The 19,548-nt window shown below is 44.6% G+C and overlaps 1 long non-coding RNA gene across 1 annotated transcript; it reads left to right on the top strand.

Moving 5' to 3' along the window:
- Window positions 1–8,067: 8,067 nt before the first annotated feature.
- On the top strand, window positions 8,068–15,606 carry LOC125704162 (uncharacterized). The gene is made up of 3 exons (XR_007381041.1): window positions 8,068–8,665; window positions 11,909–12,134; window positions 15,435–15,606. It is a non-coding gene; the product is annotated as an uncharacterized LOC125704162 (long non-coding RNA).
- The last annotated feature ends 3,942 nt before the right edge of the window (window positions 15,607–19,548 follow it).

Raw genomic sequence — 19,548 nt, 5'->3', positions numbered from 1 at the left:
GGGCGGAGCTGTCAACTGATCACTACCTGGTGGTGGGTGGGCTCCACTGTTGGGGGAGGAAGCCGGCCAGGCCTGGCAGGTCCAAGTGTATAGTGATAGTCTGCTGAGAACGTCTGGTGGAATCCCCTGTCAGGAGGAATTTCAATTCAATTCTACCTCCGGCAGAACTTCTGCCATATCCCGGGGGACATTGAGTCCAAATGGGCCATGTTCCGTGCCTCCATTGTGGAGGCAGCTGACCGGAGCTGTGGCTGTAAGGTGGTTGGTACCTGTCGCGGCGGAAATCCCCGAACCCGCTGGTGGACACCGGTGGTGAGGGAGGCTGTCAAGCTGAAGAAGGAGTCCTATTGGGCCTTTTTGGCCTGTGGGACTCCAGAGGCAACTGATAGGTCCACCATCCAGTGGCTCAGGGTGGGAAAGTGGTGCAACATCAACACTGTTTATGGTGGGGATGGTGTGCTGCTGACCTCAACTCGGGACGTTATGGGTCGGTGGACGGAATATTTCGAAGACCTCCTCAATCCCACCGACACGCCTTCCAATATGGAAGCAGAGTGTGGGGATTTGGGGGTGGACTCGCCTATCTTGGGGCAAGGGTTGCTGAGGTGGTTAAAAAGCTCCTCGGTGGCCTGGCCCCGGGGGTGGATGAGATTCGCCCAGAGTTCCACAAGGCTCGGGATGTTGCACGGCTGTCTTGGTTGACACGCATCTGCGGCATCGCGTGGACATCGGGGGCAGTGCCTCTGGACTGGCAGACCGGTGGTCCCACTCTTTAAGAAAGGGGAATGGAGGGTGTGCTCTGAGGGGGATCACACTCCTCAGCCTCCCTGGTAAGCTCTATTCGAGGGTTCTGGAGAGGAGGGTCCGCCGGATTATCGAACCTCGGATTCAGGAGGAGTAGTGTGGTTTTCGCCCTGGCCGTGGAACAGTGGACCAGCTCTATATTCTCCGCAGGGTTTTGGAGGGTTCATGGGAGTTTGCCCAACCAGTCTACATGTGTTTTGTGGACTTGGAGAAGGCATTCGACCGTGGCCCTCGGGGAGTCCTGTGGGGGGTGCTCCGGGAGTATGGGGTGCCGGGCTTCCTTTTAAGGGCAGTTCGGTCCTTGTATGGCCGGTGCCAGAGCCTGGTCTGCATGGGCGGCAATAAATCGGATTCGTTTCCGGTGAGGGTTGGACTCCGTCATGGCTGCCCATTGTCACCGATTCTGTTCATAGTTTTTATGGACAGAATTTCTAGGCGCAGCCAGGGTGTTGAGGGTGTCCGGTTTGGTGACCTCAGGATTAGGTCTCTGCTTTTTGCAGATGATGTGGTTCTGTTGTCTTCATCGGACCATGACCTTCGGCTCTTACTGAGGCAGTTCGCAGCTGAATGTGAAGCGGCTGGGATGAGAATCAGCACCTCCAAATCCGAGACCATGGTCCTCAGCCGGAAAAGGGTAGAATTCTCTCTCCGGGTTGGGGATGGGGTCCTCTCCCAAGTGGAGGAGTTTAAGTATCTCAGGGTCTTGTTCACAAGTGAGGGAATGATGGACAGGCGGATCGGTGTGGCGTCAGCAGTGATGCTGGCGCTGCTTCGGTCTGTCATGGTATAGAAATAGCTGAGCCAAAAGGCAAAGCTCTCGATTTACCAGTCGATCTACGTTCCTACTCTCACCTATGGTCACGAGCTATGGGTAGTGACCGAAAGAACGAGACCGTGAGTGAAAGTGACCAAAATGGGTTTCCTCCGCAGGGTGGATGGGCTCTCCCTTAGAGATAGGGTGAGGAGCTCAGTCATTCTCAGACTCAGACTAGAGCCACTGCTCCTCCGCATTGAGAGGAGCCAGATGAGGTGGCTCAGGCATATAATTAGGATGCCTCCTGCACGCCTCCGTGGTGAGGTGTTCTGGGCATGTCCCACTGGGTGGAGGCCCCGGGGAAGACCCAGGACACGCTGAAGGGACTATGTCTCTCTGCTGGCCTGGGAACGCCTCAGCATCCCCCAAGAGGAGCTGGATGACGTTGCTGAGGAGGGGGAAGTCTGGGTCTCCGCGACCTGACCTTGGATTAAGCGGGAGATGATGGATGGATGGATGGATGGATGTATCACAGACCTGTAGACATCTATTATGTCATTATGCTCAATTCCATCAAAATGAAAGCACTGCCTTATTTCCGTGCAGTTAAACTGTGGCTAGCATATTACATTAACACCTCCAACAGCATCATCAGTGGAATCCCGCCTTGTTGTTTTCCCATATTATCAATGTCCATAATCTCTGGATCTGCCTCCGCCGCTGTAGCTCCATCATCATTAAATTTCATTTAATAAGGCTTGTAAAACGGGGTTAAATTCATCCAGCTGCTCGCCATTTAGTTCTGCAATCATCTAATGCAGTTCAGATTGCATGGCCAATCTGTCGTCTGCATCAAGCATTTGTACATCTGTGTCCAGTCGTTGTCACCCCTAACACCAGGCACAGCCACGTGGTCGTCAGTCATTTCCACATTCATAGCCATATGTGTATTTGGTGACCGCCTATCTAGATTTGCTATAGCATCCTCCATATTAACCCTCTGGAGTCAACGGCATTATTGCCGATGCCGCATATCTTTCTCGTGTATTTCAGTTCATAACTCGCTGAAATCTTATTGTAGAATCATAAAAAAAAAAAACGCTGACTAAATCCGTAATCTGTCTTCTTTTCAAAACGTCCATTGTCGGAAGTTTTTAAAATTAAGATAAATTGGCAAAAAAGTAAACCATGTCACCTTTCTTTGTTTTACCTGCATCGGGGGCGTGTAGCGCCGCCCTCACCTGAAGATTATTATTCACATTCTAAATAGTCGCATTTCCGCATATGAAAATCGCATTCACATTCGTAATTTGATGAACAACACAACGATGTTAAAAGCGGGGGGTGCCCAGGTGTGAATGGTTCATGCATACATATGAAAGTTGATAGATATTCAATGAAAGGAGCCCAGAAATAGTGACACTAGTTAGTTTTTTGTTATTTATTTATCAACTGACTGTTGCAACTACACTATTTAGTCATCTTCATGTAGCCAAGACTTTGGTGATCAGATATCTGGGATCAAAACAAACTTGAGGTAATTGGATCACCGCTTGCAGATTCCCCTTGGTCCGGTGGCATGGTTCGAGTTGTGGGAGTCCCCGGCCACGCACATTCCAGTAGTTCGGGCGGTTAGCTCTGCATACTGTCGGTTGAAGTTGTTTCCGTCACTAGATTGGCTTCAATTTTTAAACTAGTCATCATCAGCAGTGTCTTGGGGCGAAACGGACAAAATCAGTCTTTAAGCATTTCATACAGAAAAAACAACGACACGGGTAAGCAGTATTGTTCCACGTACTGTTAAAACTATCTGCTCTTTTTGGCTTATAGATAACTTGTCAGGGTACAAGTCCTTCACGATTATCTCTGAAAATAACCGTTGGTGTGTTTAACAGGTCGCCATTATCTGAAATTGTGAGTATAAACACTTTCAGTCTCTGTCACATTTAAACAATATTACCCATAGACATAACTAACTATGAACAATAACTTACCGCTATTCCAATCCTCTGTTTCATGGTGCTGCCTTGGGGTTCACAGTGTGTAATATTCTTGGTCAAAAATTATCGTAATGTTTTCATAGTATTGACAACTTGGGGGGGGGGGGAACGCCCTCCCCGTTGTGGGGGTTTATACGTTGTGGATACACTCACCCGCAGGGTGGCACTAGTGACCCGTCTTTACTATCAGATGAGCTACTGTATGTACTGTAAAATACCCCGCCTTGTGTTGTGATGTCATTCAGCATCGGTACCATTTTTTTCACCAGTGGAAAACCAACACCAAAAAGTACCATGAAATACCAAAAGTACGGTACCAGGTGTAGTGGAAAAGTGCCGATTTATTCTTTTGGATTTAGAATACGATGTCAATCAAAAAGTTCCAGTAGGTGGAATGACCAGGTGTCTGGATACTTTTGTCCAGTTTTATTCTATCTCAGTTGCACTATAAGTGTCAGGGTCGTGTGGCGATCGTGCTGGTAAACGGGCGATCGCCCGGATAGGCGAGCGGGCAAGGAGCAGGCAGGCAGGCAGAATACGGGGTAAACGGGTTTATTCACGATACAGGAGCAGGGAACATCAGACATTGACTAACATCAATTACGGACCAAGGAAAGAAGTCAAGACATGGACTGAAATAGACAGGACTGGGCGAAAATAATCGGACACAGCTGGTTACCATCGGGGAAGCACACGTGGATAATCAGGGGGGCGTGGCACACGAGGATCGTACGAGCGGGGCGTGACAGAACCCACCCCGGGATGGGAAATGGGACCTGGAAAAGAGGAACAAACCATTAATGGGGCACAGGGAACAGGACGGACAGACAAAACTGGCACAGGGGCATAAGCCAAGACAAGACCTGACACAGGACGGGAAAGGTGGACAGACAGACAAGGAATGGGGACAGAGAGGGAACAAGTGGAACAAAAGGGCCAGGAGTGAACGGAGGGAATACAGGAGGACGAGGAGCGGAGACAGGAGGGACAAAGACGGGAGACCAGGGAGAGAAGGAGGGGGAATAAAGGGGAGCCTGAGGGAGCCCCAGTGGGCGAAGGGAAGCAGCCGGAGGGGCTGCAGGCGACCGGGAGGCTGGAGCAGGAGGGGACCTCGGAGGGGCAGAGGAGGCAGGGCGAGGGACAGACGGAGGGGCCGAGGAGGGAAGTGGCGGGAGACCCAGGGAAGGGGACGAGGGAGCTGAAGGGGATCCTGGTGAGGGCAAGGAGAGGGAGCTGGGCGTGACAATAAGCAACATTTCTGGTGATATAAGAGTAACAGATACATTGATGGTATATATGCAGCCCTGAAGGGGACATTTGTGCAACATGAATTTAACTGACATTTTTATCCAGAAATGCTCACAGTAGAGGGAAGGGCTAAAATTTATGTGCTACCTGAAACTTTGAGTTAGAGCACATCCCATATTAGTTCTATATGGGATACAGCTATTTATTTTTCAATATGGGGTGATCACACAATATACAGGATGGGTGTAAACTCCAATTTCAGAAGACTTTGAAGATGGTGGCGCAGGAGGTAGTGCTATTGTTCGGCAACTGGAGGGTTCCTCCTGAACCCATCAAAGTGTCCTTGAGCAAGACACTGAACCCCAAATTGCTCCCGGTGAGCAGGTTGGCACCTTGCATGGCAGCCTCCGCCACTGATGTGTGAATGAGTGAATGGGTGAATGTGAGGCATGAAATGTAAAGCACTTTGAGTACTCGTAGGAGTAGAAAAGCGCTATATAAATGTAGTCCATTTACCATTTCATTTACCATTACTTAATTGCATGACTACACTGAGATTTTCTTTTTGCCTAACAAAAAAACTGAACTAAAAAAATGAATATTCTTATTAACTGTATATATATAACATGTAAGTGTTATTTTACTGTTATGGCATTCATTGCTCGATAATCTTGAATGATACCTTGCTTCAGGGACTCCACAACGTATATGTAGACATGGCTTCATCTTTGGAGCAAGACAGTTTTAACTCTTGGGGGAAAGCCCCTTCTGTGAGGTCATTTGAGCATTCAGAAGCTCTATGAGGGGGCAGAACAAAGGCTTTTGCTTTACTAGATACTTTGGAGAACTATGCGTTAGAAGCAGTCTCTGTTAGAGCGCATTCTTTGGAAGAGACTTTGCAGAGGGTAGACAAGCACAAAGAAAAGTAACCCACTGACTAGGATGCGATGTTCCCTTGTTCCCAATCTACATTGGGGTTATGGAGCCTGAACCAGGGGTGTTAAAGAATAAGCTGTTCTAGGGCTGCTGGGACACCTGTAGCTGAATGGTCTCGGAGTGTAGTATCCCCACCATTAGAAGCAATGGCACAGTCTGGCGTGTTGCAACTCCACTAGCCAAAGGAGGCACGTCAACTGTCCGAACTACAAGGGGAGGTGAAATCAACTCTGAAGGTATGGAGTGTTGTTTTACAAAAATAACCCCAACAAATTTACCAGCAGCACCAGAATCAACAAGACAAAGCTCTATAAAGAACCACCACCCAAGATATGTGTAATTGGAACAGTTATTTGTATAAATGTGAAATTAAGAAGAAGCTGTGCATACCTTCACTGTTCTGTCTAGATTTCATGGGGGTTGGGCCAGGAAGTTCCAAAAAATATGGCCAGCTTCACCACAGTACAAACAAAAGTGGCTGTTATGGTGATGCTGTTTTTATTCTGCAGTCAGCAGGTTCATCCACGTTGCAATGGCTTTGGTTCTGTCATCGCTGGTGCAAAGCTTGAGTGCTGCAGTGCTGATCATGAATGATAATATCCCAGGAGACTGATTTCTGCACATATTCCTTGGATGTTTTCACCTCAGCTTGTGAGTGTAGCTTGCAGCTCTATGGTTAAGCACACATCGATAAGCAAGATGACTAACCCAGCAGCTGGGGTCTGGAACTGAAGAGTGAAATCAGTCACAGTCCAAGTTCCCTGCTGAAGATCGCACTATCCCACTGCAGGATGATCCAACACTTCCTTAAATGTCTCCTGGAAGGTGACAGAATAATTCAGCAAGGGGCTTTTTCAATCCAGAGTGTTATCGTCCAATCACACACTTGTCAAAAACAAGAGGACAAAGTGCACCTGATCAGCATGAGTCGGAAAAAGATCCAGGTGGTGATCTATATACAAACTGCACCACATCAGGAAACCCCTGCAGGAGATCCATCATCTCTACCCGGTCCATTGTTGTGGTGAAGTATACAGCATTGAGGAGACCCAAATGTGGAATCAAAGGTTTTATTTATGAAACTGGCAGCCAGAAGTGAGAAGGGATGAGATTGGAGTCTAGGAACGGAGAGCAGAGAGGTGGAATACCAGGGTAGTCAGTCCCATAGAGAGACGGGACAAGGGAGGTAAGTCCATTGGGCTAATTTGAGAGCAAATCAGGGAAGTGGAGTCAGGAGCAGGATGGCACCAGAAAAGCAGGAGAACTCGAAAGACAAAGATCAATTGATCAGCATGTGTCATAAGAATGGCAATACTTTGCACTGAAATCTTGTCCCAGTAAGGCTTAAACAGGAGAATAGTGGCAAAAAATCTATATAAACTTTGTTATAGAATATTCAGAATATCATCTTGCGCCCACAGTTTTGGAATCAATGACTTGTATAATGTTCCTGGGAAGTTTTCTAAAAGATCCGCAGAAAAAGTTTAGAGAGCAGATGGCTATGTACACAAGATGGCGACTGCATGCTCGATTTTCACTCTCGGCTGTCCTCTGTCTTGCAGTTCTAGGTTTCCAATTTTGAAGTGAATATGGGTCTGGTTAAAAGTGTCATATCTAGCCCGCTCCACCTCTTTGATCCCCTTATTTCCCCTCAGGCGTGGTTCTAAACCAGAGGTGTAAATTTCAAGTCCAGAAAGTACAAATCCAAACCAGGATTTTGTTTCAACCAACCAGTGGAGTAGTCTGTAACTACGACTCTTCATGCTCCACTGATTGGTTGAAGTGTATTTCAAGTGTATTTTTTCATCCATATAATGATTTTGAGAAGTGGTAGTAAGAGGCATCAAAGATGCCAGAAGTAAGAAGGGATGAGATCGGAGTCCAGGTGTGGAAAGCAGAGAGGTCAAGTACTGGGGTAATCAGACCTACAGAAAGACAGGATATGGGAGGTGTTGTGTTTTTAAAAACACCAGAATAAAACAATTGGGAGCAGACATGGACTGGGCGTTGCTTCAGAGTAACTCCAAGAGAATTGCAAACAGGCATATCAATGCGCTCAGACGGATGAACACCTTTCAGGCTTGAACTATAGGGAATATGGAAGAGATAACTCTGCATAAAAAGTTAGTTCGTACAATAAACTTCCTCCCCTTCTAGATGAACACTTTAAATTACCCTTATGTAAGAGGGGCTCCAGTTAGAGGCTTTTATTTTGACAAGTATGCAGACTGCTCGTGATTTTTGGGCGGCTGTGATTGGTTGAAGAGTTAAGAGCGGGAGAGAACTGGTCAGAACGAGCCCGTGCTGAAACGGTGCGTGTTGTTTTTTTTTTTTTGGGAAAATAAGAGAGAGAGCGTGGCACGGAAGAGGGAGAAGCATAAGCGCAGACATAGAAAGAAAACAGGAGAGGAAAAGGTGTTTTTGTAAGTTGAAACCGTGAAAACTGTAAAGGCAAGTGAGCTGAGAGTTTGCTTACTTTAGGTGGTTATTTTCTAGCCACGGAGGTAACAAGTTTACCCTGCTAGCTCCTGTTTTAGCGTAGTGCGCTTTCATGACACGTGTTTAGTGTGCAATTTGCTAACTGCAAGCGTAAGTGACTAACTAAGCAGCCAAGACTGCCACTGAAGTGCAACGTAGCGCACAGTTGACGCTGTGAATACGGCGTGCAGTTGAACTTCTGATGTAGACGCCAGAATAGGCCAAAAGGGCCTGCGTGCATAGTGTGGAGAAGTTTACAGACACCGTGGACGGCCTGTGCGACAGAAAAGTGGAGTGGCTAAACAGTGAAGGTCATAGGAGGGTCCTTTGGACAAGCGTGGACGTAAATATCCGTCTTTTCGACATCGGGTGCTATTTCATCAGTGCCCTGCCATTCGTCGACTTCTGCCAGTGACTCCTCTCAACCAATCTTCTGGAGATTAAGGTACTGCGTTCCAGTTCTAATCATTGTAGCATGTTTATGGAGACACAAGAAGAGCAGTGAACACACTTTTTGAGCCCATATGTTTATATGTTGCATCATTCCAGCAAGTGACTTGCATCGAATGCTTCGCCACAGTAGTTTCAAGGCATTGGAGGACTTTGGACTAAGCGATAATTACATGTGGGACAGACTCTTGTAAAATTGTCCTCAGCAAAACTGAGAAAAGTGTTTGGGCTCAGTGTAACATCAGCTACGGTGTACACGTTCCAACATATTGTTAATGGGAGATGTTCTCTTAAAACACTGTTTAATGAACAAAATGTTTAATTTGCCTAAAAGTGGTAATTGATGTGTTTTTTGTTAGTTTTTTTATTATTTAATTTGTTTACTTTTTGAAACGGGATGTGCGAGTGGATGAGTGAGTGAATGGGCACTGTTAATTGATCCTGGAAAGCGACATATGTTCTTGTATTAATAAATATTTTGTATTTAGTTTTAATTGGGGTTTGTTGCTATCCCTTTCTGTGGTTAATGTCCTGCCAGGGAAACTGAAGTACTAGATAGGCAGCATAAAGGCAGCAACAGTTAATAAGCACTTCACACTTCTTTCATAATCACACACACACATAACCCACACTCGTACTTTCATACACACACACACAACGACACTTACACGCACTCATACTAGCACACATCTGTACATTTACATTTTTTTGTGAGCGGGCGTTGCGTGCCTGGGTGAGCATTCCTGACGCGCCCGTGGCCCCGCTTACACTTATAACAAAACGTACATCCCCAATATCAGCCAACAGTCCATGGGTGAACATTACAAGTTCAGTCACTTTGGTTGTAGGTGGTAGTAATGTGAGAGGTCCATCTGGAGCTGGCTGAGTGTCTCCATATTTGTTTACCAACATCAATTTTGTATGATAGTGATACTACTCTTGTGGCTATTGTACCAGGTGTCCACTTGCCTCCTTTGTAGTCACGTGCCAGGACTTCCTGCCCAACCTCAAAATCCCTTGCAGCCCTGTTTGATACGTGGCTAAATAAAATTTTCAGATGTTCAATGTGGGACCTAAGATTTCCGCCAAGCAACAGCATCGCAGGTGTTTGACTTGTTATTGCATGAATGGAGTTTCTGCAGGCAAAGAGAAAGTTGTCCACTTTGTGCTGGAGAGGGATGTCCTCATTGTTCATCATCTTTATGGACTTTTTAAAGGTTTTGACAAAACTGCCCTTCGTGTAGGGTCTCTAACACCCTGGCTTGCAATTTTGGGGGAACTACAACTCGGGACCCGCACAGCACCGTTCCTTGACAAAAGGAGAGTTGGTCCCATCTCGCTGAATACTCTGGGAACATGGGGTCACTATGTACTGGTCATCCTCGCATTGTATTTTCATAAACCTTTGACAATGTCGGGGGTGACTTCTGGTGTATTTTTGTATTTCAGCATTTGTTCCAGGCAGCTGGTCCACTATTATTGTATGAAACATCTCTGCGGGGTCTGGAGAAGAAGTCTTTTAGCTCTCTCTCAAAGGCAGTGGCAGGTGTGACAAGCCATCAGCGTTGCTGTGTTGACTGGATCCCTTGAATTTGATCTTGTATGAGAGAGTTCCTAAGAAAAGTGCCCATCGCTGTAACCGTGCAGCTGTCATTACTGTGATTCCCCTCTGGGGATTAAAAAATCGACACTAGCGGTTGATAGTCATTCACAATCGTAATTTTTTGTCCATATAGGTAATGGTGAAACTTTTTGACATCCCACACTATGCTGAGGGCCTCTCTGTCTATTTGTGCATAATTACGTTAAGCCCTCGTCAGTGACCTTGAGGTGAACGTCACTGGTTGTTCCGATCCATCTTCCATGATGTGTGACAAGACGGCCAATCCCATATGGGCTAGCGTTACAAGCCAATCTGATGGGTCATGATGGGTCATAGTGAGTAGTTTGACCGATGTCATTAGTCTCTTTGTTTCTAGGAATGCCCTGTCACATTCCTTTGACCACTTCCATTGCGCTCCAGTTTGCAGCAGTGTGTTAAGTGGGTACAGCACAGTGGCTAGGTCTGGGATGAACTTATAGTAGTAATTCACAAGTAGGACATGAGCTGTGACACGTTCACCGGTTTAGGAGCCTGGAGCACTGCTTCAACTTTTTCTTGTGATTTGTGTAAGCCAGTGATTCCCAACCGGGGGTACGCGTACCCCTAGTGGTACGCGAGCACATTACAGGGGGTACGTGGAAAAATTTTTTATATTTAATTTCCCTGATGATGGGTAAATATTATCAGCCATTCCATTAGCTGTGCCCTGGTATAGAAAGAAAATCTATCTGGGATGTGTTGCTTAATGAATTAAATGTTCAAGTTATGGAGATTTAATAAAATGTTTTAAATTTGATAATCAGTTGTACGTTCTACTTTTATTGAATCATCAACACATTTGACAAAGGGGGTACTTGTGGTATGAGAAAATCTCTCAGGGGGTACACAATTCAAAAAAGGTTGGGAAACACTGGTGTAAGCCATGCTTATCAATGACACCAGGCTGTTTGCGACAAATTTAAGACCTTAATGGTGTACCAGTCCAGTTTAATCTTTCTTAGCCTTTCTCAGCCAGTGATGGTCCACCCTTTCCCAGCACATGCAGCATCAACTGCTGTGTTTTTCTCTTGGATGTCATTGTCACCTTGAGTTTACCCTTGGGGCACAGCTTTTGGCCAATGAAGGTCTTTAGATGTTTTTAACAATGGTAGATTTAGGAGCAGCCTCTTGTAGTTAGGATATGAAATGACATAACCTGGTGTCTAGCTCCATCTTAAATCTCACGCCAAACACATCTGGTGTCACTCTCAGTTACACTATACAACTTAAAACAGCCCAGTCCATTAGCATCAGACTCTGAAGTTGATTCACCTTCATCTGCAGTCACGTCATGTATTTGTGTGTCCTTGAACTTTGTTCTTTTATCCTTTTCATGTGCTTGCTTACTGGTAGATTTCTGTTTGCACACCCGCTCAATGCGCCGGTTTCCCGTACAGGGAATAAGCCTAGTCATAGACTAAACGTCATTTTAATCCTAGATTTATTGAAGTGGCTTTCTCTCACATGGATTAAAATAGTCTCAGACTTGCACTAGTCATGGTTTAAACAATCGGATTTCTAGAAGAAGGATTATATCTAATCCAGATCTAAATGAAGTCTTAAACTTGCCCCTGACCAGGTTTAATTTATCCTCAGATCAAACACTGCTTACCTCAAGGCTCACGTCCATAGCAGCAGAAAATGGATTACCTCGACTATTTCAACGACGATCAGAGACCACCACCAAGACCAGAAAGAAGATTGCTTAAAGACAGGAGCAACCCACTGAATGATTTTGATGATTTACATTTTCTTGACTGTTTCTGTATGTCGAAGGAAAATGCAACAGAAAAAATTGGTTTGCTGCAGCCCAAGCTTTCAGGTGACGTAGTCAGGGGCACCCATATTTCTCCTTCCTTACAAATATTAATTACTGTAAGGTTTTTGGCATGTGGAACCTTCCATCATGAAACTGTGTATTTGTGTGGTGTAGTGTGCAAAATAGTGCACAAAGTCTGCAGTGCTATATCCATCCATCCATCCATCCATTTTACAAACCACTTATCCTACTGGGTCGCGGACCATCCGGAGCCTATCCCGGAAGTAATGGGCACGAGGCAAGGAACAACCCAGGATGGGGGGCCAGCCGATCGCAGGGCACACTCACACACCATTCACGCGCACATGCACACCTACGGGCAATTTAGCAAGTCCAATTAACCTTAGTATGTTTTTGGACTGTGGGGGGAAACCGGAGTACGCGGAGGAAACCCTACGACGACATGGGGAGAACATGCAAACTCCATACACATGTGACCCAGGCAGAGACTTGAACCCAGGCACCACCATGCCGCCCCACAGTGCTATATGTGAACTAAAAAAGGATTTCATCAAGTGTGCTTCAAGCTCTGTTTGTGGATTACTTCTCTGCTAGTAAGGTAGGACTCTGTTTGCTTTCTGTTTACTGTCTGTTGAAACTGTTGTTGTGTGTGGTTTCTGGCAATCAAGTGTAGTTTCGGTCTGAATCTGTCAGACATTCTCTCCCTCATCCACTACACTACACACTAAGGATTTCCCTCCCCCCTCACTGGCCCAGTTTTCCGGTCTTACAGCAGATGAGATCATGAAAGTCATCTCATCTTCCAACCCTACCACCTGCCCATTTGATCCAATCCCTTCTGCATTGCTTCAGACAATCTCTAGACCTTCTCCCCTTCATCACAACTATCATTAATGGCTCCATAACCTCCGGTCATGTACCAACAGCATTCAAAATAGCCAGGGTCATTCCCATCTTAAAAAAAACCCACTCTAAATCCCTCAGACACTTGCAACTACCGACCAGTATCGCTTCTTTCCTTCCTTTCAAAAATCCTCAAACGTACAGTCTACAACCAGCTTTCTCTCTATCTCTCTCAGAACAACCTCCAGGATCCTAATCAGTCTGGCTTTGAAGCAGCTCACTCTACAGAGACTGCCCTCTTAGCAGTCACTGAGAAGCTACATGCTGCCAGATCAGCCAAACTGTCATCTGTCCTCATCCTTCTTGACCTATCGGCAGCATTTGACACGGTCAACCACAAAACTCTCCTATCCATCCTTAGGAGTCTTGGCATTGGTGGCTTGGCCTGGCGCTGGCTGGCTTCCTACCTAGAAGACCGAACATACCAAGTGACATGGAATGGATCCACATCTACTCCCATGTTGTCTTTCCACCGGTGTCCCTCAGGGCTCGGTTCTTGGCCCTCTCCTATTCTCCCTGTATACTAAATATCCTCACATGGCTGCTCCTACCACTGGTATGCCGATGACACTCAATTCATCCTCTCCTTCCCTCTCTCAGACACTCATGTCTCCACTAAGATCTCTGCATGCATGGCAGACATCTCATCTTGGATGACCACTCACCAGCTAAAACTCAACACTAGTAAAACTGAGCTGCTTTACATCCCGGCTGACTCATTCCCCCTCCAGGACCTTGCGATCTCTTTTGTCAACTCCCTGATCCGTCCTTCGGTTTCTGCTAGAAGATTTACCATAGATGATCGGTTGTCATTTTCCTCACATATCGCCAGTCTTTCTCGCTCTTGTCGGTTTCTCCTCTTTAATATCAGGAGGATACATCCATTTCTTTCCACCCAGATACTCGTCCAGTCCCTCGTCATCTCACGCCTTGACTACTGAAACTCGCTTCTAGCTGGTTTACCACTGAGTGTCATCCGTCCCCTCCAACTGATTCAGAATGCAGCTGCTCGTCTTGTTTTCAACCTTCCCAAGTTCTCCCATACCACTCCTTTGCTGCACTCCCTCCACTGGCTTCCTGTAGCTGCCCGCATCAGATTCAAAACACTGATGCTTGCATACAAAGCCAAAAATTGTCTGGCACCATCCTACCTAAAGGACCTCATCACACCCCGCACTGCACCACGATCTCTCCGATCCTCCAGCACTGCTCGACTGGTCCCACCTCCCCTCAAGGCACAAGGAAGACACACGTTGGCTCTTCTCTGTCCTGGCACCTAATTGGTGGAATGAACTCCCCCTAGATGTCCGAACAGCTGAATCCTTGAATGACTTCAAGCGATGATTCAAAACATACCTTTTTCAGAAATACCTGACGTAGTACTTCTGTATTCTTACTCTGCTCTTTTTCTGGTGTGTGTGTTTAAAAAAAAAATAAAAAATTCTGCACTTTCTCAACGGAGTTTTCAGACAGATGGTATTCATAGCCTGGGTCCTTATTGAGCTAGCATCGAAAATTCATCGCAGAGTCTCAAAGCACTTGTGTAAGTCGCTCTGGCTAAGGCGTCTGCCAAATACTTTAAATGTAAATGTTCCCAAATGCTGCTGAACAGGCCACTTACAAGGTAGATATCTATGAATATTGGAACTTCCCTGGAGTCATTGGTTGTATCAGTGGCTGCCACATTCCCATCAAATGTCCCTCTACAGCAGATGCTGAGGACTTCAGAAATTGTAAAAACTGGTTTTCAATAAATGTGCAAGGAGTATGCACTCCCACTATGCAGTTCTCCAATACTGTATTGTTGCACGTTGGAAAGGTTCATCTCATGACTCAAGGATTTTCTACAACTCTTCTTTGTAGGCTCAGTTTGAAGCAAGACAAAACTCTGGAATCCAACTTGGTGACAATGGGTATGCACAGACAAACTTCCTATTCATCCCTTATGAATGCTGTATTATTGCTAATCCAGTCAGACCAGAGCAACAGCGCCATAACCATGCTCACATGCTCACCAGAGGGCTAATTGAGCGCATGTTTGGTGTATGGAAGAATCGTTTCCAGTGTCTCAAATACACTGCGGTTTGAACCTAGGAGGTGCTTCATTGTTGTTATTGCAACAGCAGTACTTCATAATTTTCTTAAACAGCATGGCTGCCCAGACCCTGATAAAAACATGCTGAGGCTAATTGGAGTTGCTAAATTGCCCATAGGTGTGTGCATGTGAGATTGAATGGTGTGTGAGTGTGCCCTGCGATGGGCTGGCCCCCCATCCTGGGTTGTTCCCTGCCTCGTGCCCATTGCTTCCGGGATAGGCTCCAGACCCCCTGCGAACCCAGTAGGATAAGCAGTTTGTAAAATGGATGGATGGATTTATTTAACTAAGGTTTGGTTCCAAGGAAAATTGTCACTGTCGCTTCATGTCTCTTTCTTTCATAGACAACTCAAGATGAAGAATGTTCTTTTAAATATTGTGATTCATGGAACTCTATGGCAAGTTTCTCATGAATGGTCATCCTTCTCCTTGGATTAGAGACTGCTGAATGCTGACCAATGCTACTGCAGGAGACTAGATGCTGCAGCATGTTCATGCTGGCTGCTGCTGGATTCGCTTGAGCCTCTTGACTGTTCCCTGCCCCCCCCCCCCCCCCCCCCCAAGTCCTGGGTCAAGATCAGGTCATCTTTGTATGGAAAAAATCTAATATTAGATTTGAGTTCAACAATTAAGGTCATTACATCATTTTTGTTACAAGACATGACTTGCATTTAATTCTGTTGGATGGGATAGCACTAAATGGGACGTGTCCTATCAAATAAGTCTTGGAAAGATTCATCACCTGAACTGTTCAAATGGTCATCATCTAGAATACCTTCCAGGGGTTGCTGGCTTTCAACAATCCCAGCCAACAAGTCCCCCAACTCCTCTGTGTCTGGGGGGACTCCCTGTCTTGAAACACTCTTTCCTATACTTCAAGCCTGAAAGGTGTTTGTCAGTCTAAGTGCATTGATATGCCTGTTTGCAGTTTTCTTGGAGTTACTCTGAAGCTGATAGTAAAGTAATAAACTCCCAGTCTGTGTCTGCTCCCAATTGTTTTATTTGAGAGAGAATTCTGCATAAAAAGTTAGTCCATACGCTACGGGAGGGAAGTACACTGGGCAAATCTTAGGGCAAAACAGGAAAGCAGAATCAGGAATGGAATGGCACTGGAGAAACAGGAGTACTCGAAAGATACAGATCCAACACAGAGTAAACACAGTAATAATTAGTGTTGATCCTGTCCACAAGGAAAAGTCTCTAATCATCTCATCTTTCTGTTTGGTGTCATTAAGTGCTATTGCTTCAATTTAGGTGCAATTTGTCTCAAAGTTTGAACAGGTATTCATAAAGTGTAGGAATATAATAATATAAAATACTTGGGGGGGGCACAGTGGTGTAGTGGTTAGCACTGTCTCCTCACACCTTTTGGACCTGGGTTAAAGTGTCCACCAAGGTTCCATTTGTGTGGAGTTTGCATGTTCTTCCTGAGTTGTCATGAGGATTCCTCTGGGTACTTTGGTTCCCCTAACATGCTGTGCCTAATTGGAGTTACCAAATTGTGTGTGTGTGTGAGTGTGAGAGAGAGACTGGTGTGTTAGTGTGCCCTGTGATGGACACTGGGAAGTTCTTAAGCTACGTTCAGACTGCAGGACAAATGTGGCCCAAATCTGATTCTTTTGTCATATGTGACTCAGATTGCATTTTTTCATGACAATGTGAACAGCACAAGTCACACGGATTTTTATAATTCTGATTTGGGCCACTTTTGACAGTATTTGGTCATAAATCGGATACAGGTCTGATTTTTTGCAGTGCGACAGTCTGAAGAGCAAAATCGGAATTCATGCAACTTTTACGTCACTCTCGATCGACGTTCGTCACAATTCTGAGCAGGCGGAAGTCATCATTTGTCTCTGTCAGAGTGTTAAACATGGAGGAGAGCACAGAAGTTGGCCAGTGGAGGGACAGTGAGGTGCTGGATTTAATAAGTATTTGGGGGGAGAAATCTGTTCAGGCAAAACTGGAAGGCTCATATCGTGACCAGGCAGTTTTCGAATCAATAAAGTGACGTCTTTGTTTTTGCGCTTCATTGCATCTGTTGTTTTGTGCGCACGTGGGCCAGTTCAGTATAGCGAACTGTTCACATTGAAATCTGATATTGCCCAAAATCAAGAAGAGTAATGTAAAGAGGCGAACAAAAAATCCGATCTGAGCAGAAAATGAGAATTGAGCATTAAGGCCTGCATTGTGAACATAGACTTAGTCTTTGGGTTTCCAATGTTTACTTGGCAGGGCCTGCCTCATTCAGCAGACAGCTAACTTTACTGCCAAATGGCTTAATTGTTTAAATAGCCAATTCTTATAATTTGCAGGTCGTATTTTAATCAAGTTCAATTCAAATGTTATTTTTTTTTCTCTGTCTTTCACTAGGGGTTACAGACTACCCACTAAATCTGATAGAACTATATAAAAGTAATACAGGGTAAATCATATAACATTTACATAATGGTAATTTATACATTTTAATACATTATTATGAACCTATTCAAACGTGTTTCAGTGCTTTTTATTGCAGCTCACGAAAAAACAGCCTTTCTGTCTGTATAATTTTCATAATGTACACAACAATCCTGCCTTCATGTAGAAAGTGATAGAGCAAAACATCCAGTCACCCAAATCTGAAATCCTTTTACTTACATAATTAAAGGGTGAACAGATAATCATATCAGGGAGGATACTTGGAGCTAGGATGGGATTTCTGAACTACCATTTAATTTAAACGGACCTGGAATTCACTTCTGTTCTTGTTCTGTGTGCTGATTGGTCAGTCTCCAATAATCACTAATGTTAATTAATGTCAAACAGCTTTAGTCTTTCAATTCAGGAAACAAACCAGAAAAAGCAGAAGAACTGAACTATTTAGGCAGGTGCAAGAGCCTTTCGGTTTTTTAGTTTGTAAAACCTGATATAACTGAAAATGTTCTCCCTAACATTTATTATCTAGCCAGCCCATATATTATTACAGTACTCTACAGAAACACACAACCAATAACTCTCAACATCCATCCATTTTCTGTAACTATTTGATCTATTCAGGGTTGCAGGGAGTCTGGAGTGTATGGGTACAAGGCAGGGAACAGCCCAGGATGGGCCCACATCACAGGGCACACTCATATACTATTCACTCAAACAAGCACACCTATGAACAGTTTGGTGACTCCAGTCAGCCTCAGCATATATGTTTTTTTTTTTTTTTTTTTTTTTTTTTTTTTTAAACTGTGGGGGGGAAACCCCCCGAACAACACAGGGAGAACCTGTAAACTCCACATGGACCTGGCAGAGACTTGAAGGCTTGAGACTCGACTGGCAGAGATTGTGAAGCAACAGTGCTAACCATTGCAGCACCATGCCACCGCTACGCCTCAACATATTGTAGCATAGAGGCACCGGCGTGCAGTTCAGCAGGCTGGACTGATGCCAGCCTTGTAAATAGTTCTCCATAGTGGCTTGTGTTGTAATGTGATTGTGTTGTTATATCAAGCGTCCCATTGATTGTTTATCATTGTACATAACATGTCGGTGTGTCTGTTTGTGCCCACTGTCTGTGTTAGGAGTAGGTGGGGCATCAGATATGGTGGGCAGTGCAATTGTGTTATGAGTATGACTGGTACAGGTGCAATAAAAGCCACATAGTGGTTAAAAGCCAGAATTGTCTCTATCCATTCATTAAAGCTCGGAATTATTTAATTTATAATAAATTATGATATAATAATCTGCAATATTAAAATGATCCATGGTGTTTGTGTTTTCTATCTGTAATTGTGTATATAGAGTATCTCAATCTCTGTAATTAAAATGCCATACTATTCTTTGTTTTTGACTGATCTCAAGATTGGTCACCAGTTTTACTGCAACATTAGACTGGTGAAAGACTGGTGACTGGCCCTATGATTTCAATTTCCCAATATTCCCAGCAACAAGATAGCCCAATGACAAATAAATCCATATTTCACAAATAAACAATTATAGACATTTGCTTGAAAAAAATTACACATACATAGCCATATTACAGAAGTGTATTTCTATTTAAAGAGGTCAGGAAATCATTTAAAATACGGAATCAATAAGAATCAGAATTGAGAAGAAATCAATGGGGCATTTTTGGAAATTTCTTATCTAAAATAAATGCAATGCAGAAACCACTGAACTACAAGAAGGTGAATGTTTGGATCAATACTCCAATGAATTATGCAAGCATTTTTTTTCTTTTATACTGTTTTATGCTGTGGAAATAGATCTTTTCTTCTGGCATTTTGCAGTAGTTTTCCACTTTGATAACATTTCCTTATAAAGTATTTTATGATTTCTATGTACCCTATACTATGTAAAATGTAAATGATGATGCCGTACAAATAATTGATGCATTATCTGGTTGCAATATAAACGAAGCCACCAAATAAACATGCACACTTGAATCAAGAGTTTGCTTGACACTTCCTCTCGCCCTTTGCTGAG

This window comes from Brienomyrus brachyistius, chromosome 1 (assembly GCF_023856365.1).
Source record: "Brienomyrus brachyistius isolate T26 chromosome 1, BBRACH_0.4, whole genome shotgun sequence".
In the NCBI taxonomy this organism is placed as follows: domain Eukaryota; kingdom Metazoa; phylum Chordata; class Actinopteri; order Osteoglossiformes; family Mormyridae; genus Brienomyrus; species Brienomyrus brachyistius.
Note: the sequence above shows the minus strand (reverse complement) of the source record. Positions and strands in the feature narration are given on the sequence as shown.